Source organism: Manduca sexta, unplaced genomic scaffold (assembly GCF_014839805.1).
Source record: "Manduca sexta isolate Smith_Timp_Sample1 unplaced genomic scaffold, JHU_Msex_v1.0 HiC_scaffold_2284, whole genome shotgun sequence".
NCBI classification, from domain to species: domain Eukaryota; kingdom Metazoa; phylum Arthropoda; class Insecta; order Lepidoptera; family Sphingidae; genus Manduca; species Manduca sexta.
The window spans coordinates 294-9,657 of record NW_023593233.1 but is presented as its reverse complement, the minus strand read 5'-3'; the positions used below and the strand labels follow the sequence as shown (position 1 = coordinate 9,657).

Sequence of the window (9,364 nt, the reverse complement as noted above, 5' to 3'; positions counted from 1 at the left end):
ACTGCGAAAAGTTACATAAAGGGATGGACACACTGTGAAAAAATCTATGGTGATTATTAGCAATAGTAAGTAGATATTTTTTTTAAATTCAGCACATGCAAACGCCTACGCATCGTACAATAAAAAAAACACAATGGGTTTTATTTCACAATTTTTTGAACCGAATATAGAATTTTTAAGCATCTCCATCGTTCTTAAGCAGTTTTTATGGTTAGACCGAGGGCCGCGTATGAACGCGCAGGGGAGGGTCGCCTACGAGCGTAGCGCGTCTACGAGCCGTCTCAAGATTAATACATCGTAAAGGCTGTGTTAGTGGCGCAACAATTTGTCTCTATAAATGTTGACTCAGCGCGGTTGTGTTGCGGTCGCCTCGCGCGATTAGCCCCGCTAAATTTATTGTTTAATTTCAAAGCCGTTATTAATAACGTGAGAGATGATTAAACGGATTTCGCGGCTTAGCTTTAAGTCTGTTGCCTTTGATTTATAATGTTCGAGCTAATACGCCGTGTTGAGGCTCTCTTGAGAGTTGGTGTAAACGTCTCAGTATAATACACTTGAAGATACATTGCTAGGTGGCAAAATTAACGAGTCTTCATAGTCATATGTGATGGATTGTTTTTCTCAGTCGATTCACGGCTTACATCGTCTGGGTCCTGTATTTATGTATATACTAAGGTACTTTTTATATTTTTGTGATTCGTTATTCGACGTCGTATGATTGAATTGAATGACATTGAACAATTACATTATAATTTAATTGCTCTTAATTAACGTTTTGTATTTAAATAACTAATGCCAATTAATATTTATGTTATAAATTCTACAACACATTTACCTATACTCAGGAATAAGACGACGCGACGGTTGTAATTTATTTCACGTTCAAGTGTATGTTTTGGTCTCAACAATATTAATATTCTTTGTGATACATATTTTGATAAAAATGAAATAATTTAAGCGCAAACTCTATAATGTATAGGTAATTCAGTAATTTTCATAGTATGTACGAAGTTTGTCTTATATGTTTGGTCTATAAAGTACATGTTTCTACATCAAGAAGCACATGTGGAGTGTTCAAACTTAGATAATTACTAGCGGGTTAACTCGTGTCCGGAACCGGACAACATACCAGACCGCACCCTCATCTCAAACAATACGCAAAATCAATGCATTATGCGCTTTATTATCATTACTTAAGGTATATTCATATAAACAACTTACTACCTTCTGATTTTGTCAACCAAAGATGATCTAAATGCATTAGCCAAATATGTGCTTCAAGTTTTACGTCGAATTGTTGAGAATGTTTTGTGTTCGACAATAGTTGAGGTTGCGATACGTGGTTTATGCGTGTAAGATGATGCTTGTTTGAGAACTCGGAAACATGATAAATCAGTTTGCGTCCTCTCTCGAGTTTCGTGTGAGGGGTGTGAAACGTTAAACTTGATTGCTTTGAATAAACATTTGGATTGAATATTAATCTACGTGCGTATATTTATTGTATATTGGAATAACGTTGAGCTTTAGTTTGGTATAATATTTTAAAATTTCAGCACTATGATCTTATGATGTTGCTTAGCACAGATTTTTAATAAAAGCATACAACAGTTACTATAATACAGATTGTTAAATTCTACTGACACTTTTAAAATTAATTAAAGTTCATATAAAGAAAGTAATCAATGAATGAAACCAGTACCTTATTATCATTATTTATTTTTGGAAAAAGTTTTTTGTACTAGGGGTTACAATAACAATTAACACGTAATTTCATCACCGCAACCGGTTCAAATACAACCAGATCATCACATTCATTCAGTCCAAGGATTAGACGAATTAAAAGTGCTGAGCAATGGAGTTTTGTCTCGCTCGCACGACCGCCCACAGCGATGCATCCTTCCCTTTCACCAATCTAATAGGATTACGTACACCGTGGCAGGTAAGTGTCTCTAATTGCTGTAAAAATCGGCGCCGACAATGCAGGACAAAGGCCGGCGCCCAGTGTGCGTCCGCCCTTAGCGAAAGTGATTTATTGATTGGCGCGTTCTTTATGTCGGCTTAGGCGGCGGATTACGCATTGTTTGTTCGTTTATTTGTTTGTTGGAGCGAGCTAGCGGCTCCTGTTTGGGTACTGAAGAGTTTTTATGTCTGGTAGACTGGCAGACGTAACACGAATTGGATTTATAATGTTATAAAAAATAATCATATTTAAGCATAAGAATATACAGTATTGAACAAATTTAAATAAAATACAAATATACACAATACACATCACGCCTGTGTCCGCCAACGGGCTCGGGATTGAAAATCGGGTCCTCAGTATTGTACCGCGTTAGTACAACTACGCCACCGAGGCACTCAATTTATTGATTGCAAAACATAGGTATATAAATATTTACTTAAAAAAAAATCTATTAAGTACTTACTCTACTTTTATAAAATAAATCTAAAATCCGCAATTATTTAGTAGACATAACCCTACAAATTCAACATTTTTACCAAGTAATTAATAGAAATATAAAACGCGATATTTAACCCTGAAACGGCGATATTTGTGTGCGGGTATAAAAGAGCCACAAAGGGCAGTTGCGCCGTCCGCATTGATTTATGTCCGTCGAATGATACCGGTGAAAGTGTTACCATGTACCGGCGCGTAAATCATATCCGAGTTTGTATTGACAGCCTGTGAATGCCGTTATTATAACTGAGAAATTATTATGTTTGCTACTGGACTGTTTCAAATTTAAATAGAATTATACTTTATTAGTAGGTCGGAGAACTTAATTTACAGTTGGTGAATTGTTTTGAATGTTGGTACATTAGTGGCTGATATACTTAGGCATATGTTAACATTTATTGAAGTTATACTTCTTATGGCGCGTTAGGGAAAAATGATGAGAGTAAATATTTTTATTGTCACGAAAAAGTAATTCCACTACACTGCCGTGTTATGCGCAAAAGCGATAAGTCAGGGAAACCTTATTTCGAGATAATTGAAGTTTTGTAAATATAGTTTTATAGTTTTGTATGTAAAACTGAGATAGAGAACTCTTTTAAAAAAAAATTAACGAGTTCTAAAAAAGATACCGTTATTTGGGTAAGTTCATTGGATGGGTATTTCTTTAAGCTATCTGACGAAATAAAAATTATGGTTTTGTTTTTTTTTGAGATACCGAGATTTTGATACCGATTTTGAGCTTAGCACGGCAGTACAGGTGATGTTAAATGGAGGTTCAAGATAGTCGACTATCGAAGAAACACTATTTTGCTATTAATAATTTTTTTATGACAAAAAAACTAAATCTAAGTTATTAACCGTGTTTTGCTAAAAGTAGCAATTACATATTTTTATTGATCTTAATAACATTTTTTACGTAACTTTAAATAATTTTTAAGAATATATAGCAAGTTTTAGTCACAGTCTCATTTAAAATAAATTGAGGAAGTAAAGCAAATCGCTGTATTTTTTGTAACATTTTAGTTATGGTTTAAATTAGCCACAAAATTAGATAAGTCGCGTTACGTGTGCTGACCGCATAGAATCCGGACTGCCATGAACGTAACCTAAAATTTATGACCATTTTTCACATAAATCAAAGGGCACCGGCCAAAGAGATTTATTGCTAAATTTGTGGATCTCCATGGTCACTTTCATCATAGACAAAAAACTACCTGACTGTTTCGAGGAGACGAACGATTATAATTGTTCATGCCTAATTTTAAAATTGGAACGATTATGTGTAAGGTAAAATAGATGGCGTTAATAATTAAATTTGTTTTACTTTTAAAACAATAATGATATCATGTTATGCGTAAAATAGGCAAAAGCTCAGATAGGTATTGCAGATAGATATTGCACCTGCAATAAAGAGTCAGTAGAAAAATTTGTCCTATTCGGTTTTGTGATTCTTAGATTTTCTGATTGGATTACAATTTGACTTTCATTCTTCCAAATATAAGTGACTAATAGGTCCAAACCACATAAAATTTTCATCGTATTTTTTCTTATTTCTTATCTTATTAATATAATAAATTCGAATACTTGTGAAAATGGTTAGATGTTTGTTAAAAGTAAACACAGCTACCGCTATACGGATTTGAATAAAATTTGGTACACGGAGAGACAATGTTGTGGATTAACATATAGTTTTTATTTCGTTAATTTACTTCAATGGAAAATAAATTATTTTTAATTTGATTTTTATGTTGACTGCACTATAAATCGTTAAAGTGATTTAAGTATTTTTGTAATAGGAAAGGCTTTTCGCGTAGGCGCTTGCAAGCAACATCTAATTATTCACAAAATGCAGTTAATTCATAGTTTAAAACCTGACCGATAACCAAACGAACAATATGAAATAAAGGTAGGTGCAGAGATAAAGCAGGCGCAAAATGACAACGTTCCCAGCCATCACCATTATGTGTAATAGACTCGTATTAGAGTAAATATTTTAGCTGTTTATTTAGAAAACGCAATCGGTGGCACGCGATATTTTTGTGTCTATATATAGTTGTTTTGGATTCTTGGATAAGGCATATTGTTTGCATTCAAATTTAGTATGAAATTGCCTCTAAATTCTATACAATAAGACTTTTCCTATTGTTTCTATTTACTGTTGAGTAGATCTTATAACTTTCGTACAATTATTGTTTCGTACAAATATTCTCACTCCTTGTGAATGTTGACCGCTGCCAGCGTGAGTAGCCAAAGCTTTATTTTTATAGAAACTCAATTCTCGGAGTCTGAAACCATTTGTAACATTTTTGTTTATTTTATTTAAAGCCGCTTCGACTCCTCATCGTTTAAGTATAAAGGATATATTTAAAAAATCTGATTTCCGAAAAGAGCAAAAGAAAATTTCATTTATAATAACTATTTTCAAGAATGTTCCTTCTGAAGTAGCAGTAAAAAGAACACCGAGTCCAGGTGTTTTAATTCAATAAGAATATTCAATAAAATTGTTTTTGAATTTCAATCTAACACGGCAGGGCACAGAGTCTAGCTTCCTATAATATCCGTTAATATTCCGCTGAATAAATCTTTTGTTACAGCTAAAGCAATTTTGATGAACAAAGCATAAATAAAACGAGAACGCGTATCACACGTCAGTCAATCACAATATATTGAACAAATTGAGACAGTGCAAAAATAATACGGCATTGTATTAAAGAGGAATCCGGAATGATCGATCGTGTCAGGGCGTTCATTTTAATTTCGATCTCTGGAGATACGGCCGGAGGCGTGGTTCCGCGAACAATTTGTTTCATGTCCCTAATAGGTATCTACCTACAGCTCGTGATAGATTTGTGTAAGTAGATGATATTGCCTTTGTGGGGAGATTCTGATGGGGAACTTAAATTATTTTTTGTATGCATGAGAGTAATGTTTTTGTTGTCTTATATCGTTGTGAAATTTGTATTGATATTTTCTTCACAAAATTATTTCATTAATTTGGTAGTATCATCCACTATATGGTATACTACTCGTCGTAGCTTTCTTGTATTCAGTTATTTCTATCTAGATTAATGATGAGAGTCTATATTATAATTAACAAGATTAATATTTTTCTACCCATCAGATGAGTTGTATAGTAAGTTAATAAATTGTGTAAAAATCTTCTAGTTATATTCCACAGATAGGAGCATTGTCCTCAGGCGTAGGAAGTCCATCACTGAAAATAGACCTTAAATATTAACAGACCTATTCAAAGCGGCTGCATCGCTGGATATACCGGATATAAACACAAAATTAGACGTTAAACCGTCACTTAAGGAATCAGTCAAAGTTGGTAAACCCAATATCGAAGTTTAGCGGGCGGGCACAAAGCGTCTGAGCGAGTTGCATAGACGGTGACGGCGGGCGTGCATCGCTCGATAGCGCTGACAGTGATGGATCACCGGGCCGGTTCACGGCCGGATCCCGCAACCCTGCGTGCGGGGTTGCCATACCAAAAAATACTGGCTCGGGTTTTGAACGCGTATTTTGGATAGTCGGAAATAGACTAGTTTTTTTACTCGGATGAGACCATCTACCATGGAGAAATAAAACGTTGTGCTTTTTGGAAACGCGTGTCTTTGGTCTTGTTAAAAGTCGATAATAAGTTAAATTATAAGTTCAAGGAATGCTGTGAAAGGCTTAAAGTCTAAAGTAATTTAATTGCAGAGTCAACCACAAACGTGTCTTAACAAACTCAAAACTTCAAAACGCTTCTACATATAAACTTTAATATGAATGTTATTTTTCTGTATCAAAATAAAGTTACCCAGTGAAATTGTATTTTGTGAAGAAAAAATTATATTTGATTCTGACCCAATATTTAAAGGCGATTTGAAATTTGTTGTTATTTTTACGGCTGACTGTACTTGGTTGCTTATAATTTTATGTTAAATAAACTTGAACATAAATAACGTGTTTTCAATTTATTTTAATAAACAAGTTGTTTTTTTAATGAACAGCGTGTAGGAAACACTGTAATACATTTTAATTCATTCACATTTTTTAATAAAGTCGGATGAAAATTCGTGGCAACCCTACCATTATGCGAAATTACATTGAGTGGTGCGATCTTATTTTCTACGAGTAAGTTTGCTTTAAATAATAATTACGTTAATTTCATTTGAACACAGGGTACGAACGAGCAGAACATTTTTTGCAATTTAAAACAAGTTATAAATGGCATTAGACGAAAACGATTTAATAACATTCGATTCCATTTTCAAATATCTTGATTTTACTATTACATAGTTTTAATATTCATCTATAACATTGCTTCTAAATTTAAAAAATAACCGTGGCTCGTGTCAGTTATTTATCCTTTGGAAATTAAAACAAGTTCGCTATAATTATTTTCATTTCAAAATTGTTTACGAGTAAACATAGGCTCAGCTAATCGTACTTAAACCCGGCAGCGTGTTCGTCGGCCACTCAAAACATGGTGTTAACGCGCGTTTTGTCGGCGCGGACCCCCGCGGCGCCCGGCGGGAGGTCGCTCCCGTTCGACAACAGCGTTAATCGTCTTCAAATATATTATGAACATATTCTATGACACGCTTGGACACTGAGCAAAATAGTTTTCGGCCAGGAAAGGAACGTAATTGCATCTTTATTGGATGTGGTTACCAGCAACCAGTATCTCAAGGTAAAGAGGGCAGGAAAGTTTGGTACATATTTTATGTTATAAGATTGATCTTACTTTTATGTGTGGTAGAGTTACTGGAAAAAGTACATACAGAGGTACATAGACAGAGTTAATATCATCATAAAAAACGGAGATTAATAATCTTAAACTAATGCCATAGTTATAAATGATAGTAGAGATACAACAGAAAAGAAATCCTATAACATCGTTTTGCCCTCCGTTTGGTTCGTAACTAACAAAAGAACCAGTTTCACCATGTCGGTACAAAAAACAAAACAGAACTTAGCTCACTGAATTGCTACTGGAAACTTTACATCAAAATCATGTCAGTTAATTTTATGCGATTTGATTTCAATTATAGCGACCGAGATTCCCAAGGAGTCGCTACAGGCGAAGCTGTAATTTGTATCTCGTCCACGGATGACGTATCGACACACCAGGTGAGGTCGCGTTCCCACAAGCGCGGTCGACGGATGATGATCGATCATCGCGCGCGCTCATTGTTCTCCAACGATCACCGCTTTGTCCCGGCGACAAATTTGGGGTCATTTCCTTTTTTATACAATTCCAAAGCAATATTTGATTGTGCAAAAAACTATCTTTGAAGTTGCATAGATAAAATAATGAATGGCCGTACTTCTTTGCGTTTACCAGCGATACTTGTCAGCATATAAAAATGGCGCTCTAAAATGTTCTCACTTATAATTTGTGGTTACAGTGCATGTCGAGTCCGTTCCGTTACACGCCATGTTGGCGGCGGGTCGGTGGCTCGGATAATGCCTGCACCACGAGCGCGGCCACACCGCTCCGCCGCCGCTCCACCGCGCCGCACCACTCCCACACCGGCGCGTCTCTACTTACACAGTACAGACACAAAACGTCGTCGCCGCATACAATTCAATATATTTCGTAGTAATTTGATGTTCATTAAAGTAACTCTGGGACCGTGAACCAGAACACAATGGTTGAATGGCCATTTGTTGTGGCCGTTGAAAGGCACAATAATAATTCCGAAGTAGTTACTCACGCCGCAGTTAGACGCACTTACAAACGAAAATGTCGGACCTCTTTGTGATTGCGGAGCCATTTTCTTTAGTGACCTCGATGACGTGGTCTGATAAGTGCTTGACTTGTCGCTTCTAACGTTGAATACAGTCTTGCTTGTTGAAAAATCACCGACTCCCACATAATAAGCAAATTACACTCACCTTGTTGACTGCTCTTCCTGGGTGCTTCCTGCTCTTTCATCCAAGGGTACTCAGGTACGTTGAGGCCGCCTCCAGGCGAGGGCAGGTCGGGCGCGTATCCAGGGGGCGTGTGTTGGGGACTGAGTTCTCCTCCTCCCAGTTGGGGTAAGGCAGTCATGAACTCTGCCATAGAGGGCTGGCTGTTGATGAAGCCGGTCTCCGTGCAGGTCTCGAGCATGGGATGCGGCGCGCCGGCAGCCGTGACAGCTGCCAACCAGAAGCCGTTGCCACCATGCTCCATGCGCGGATGCTCCTGTCCAGGTGCTGGTCCCATTGGCGGTGTGTTCCTGGTCTTCACCGCGAAGTCCTCTTCCATTTCATCGCGCACCCCATGCCAATTCTCGTCGGCTGCTTCCCTCTGATGGCGGGAAACTCTTCGCATTTTATCTTTCTAACTAGTGGGTTAGTGTCTAGCGGCAGGGCGGCTGTGTTACATATCTCTTGCATAGCTGCCTGTGTGCGCCAACACTCTCCAATCTTGATTATACATGTGCAGAATTGGTTTCCCTTTTGCGACATACGTGAACATTTTCATCTGTTCAATTTGTTCATTTGGTGTAACGGTATTTTGTGATTGCAGCGCTGGTTACATTCGTATGCGCCATGATACCTGGAAATAATGAAAGCCAGTTAATAATACGCTTCATGTGTATTGCAGTGGTTTAAAAAATATGTATTTCTGTTTTGTACGAATGTACGAATGCAGACGTACGTATTATCATTAACATTGTAATGGGAATGTCTGAGTACTAAATGTTATTCATTATTAAATAGTGGCATATTTAAGTATTGATTTCTGAAGAAGGTTTTTATATATGAACCATATATGAAAATTTTATATATGAATAAAAATGAATTAAATATGAACAAGACACACGTATGGTATTTCCGATTAACAATAAACACCAATGTACGAAGATACGACCAGTTTAAGTTTAAAAATATTGTTTGTGCTACAAAGCCATTTTAAGGCTCAAA

General features: G+C 36.5%; 1 pseudogene; it reads right to left on the bottom strand.

Annotated features, from left to right (window-relative positions):
* Positions 1-7,851: 7,851 nt before the first annotated feature.
* On the bottom strand, positions 7,852-8,892 carry LOC119192041 (annotated as a pseudogene).
* Between the last annotated feature and the right edge of the window lie 472 nt (positions 8,893-9,364).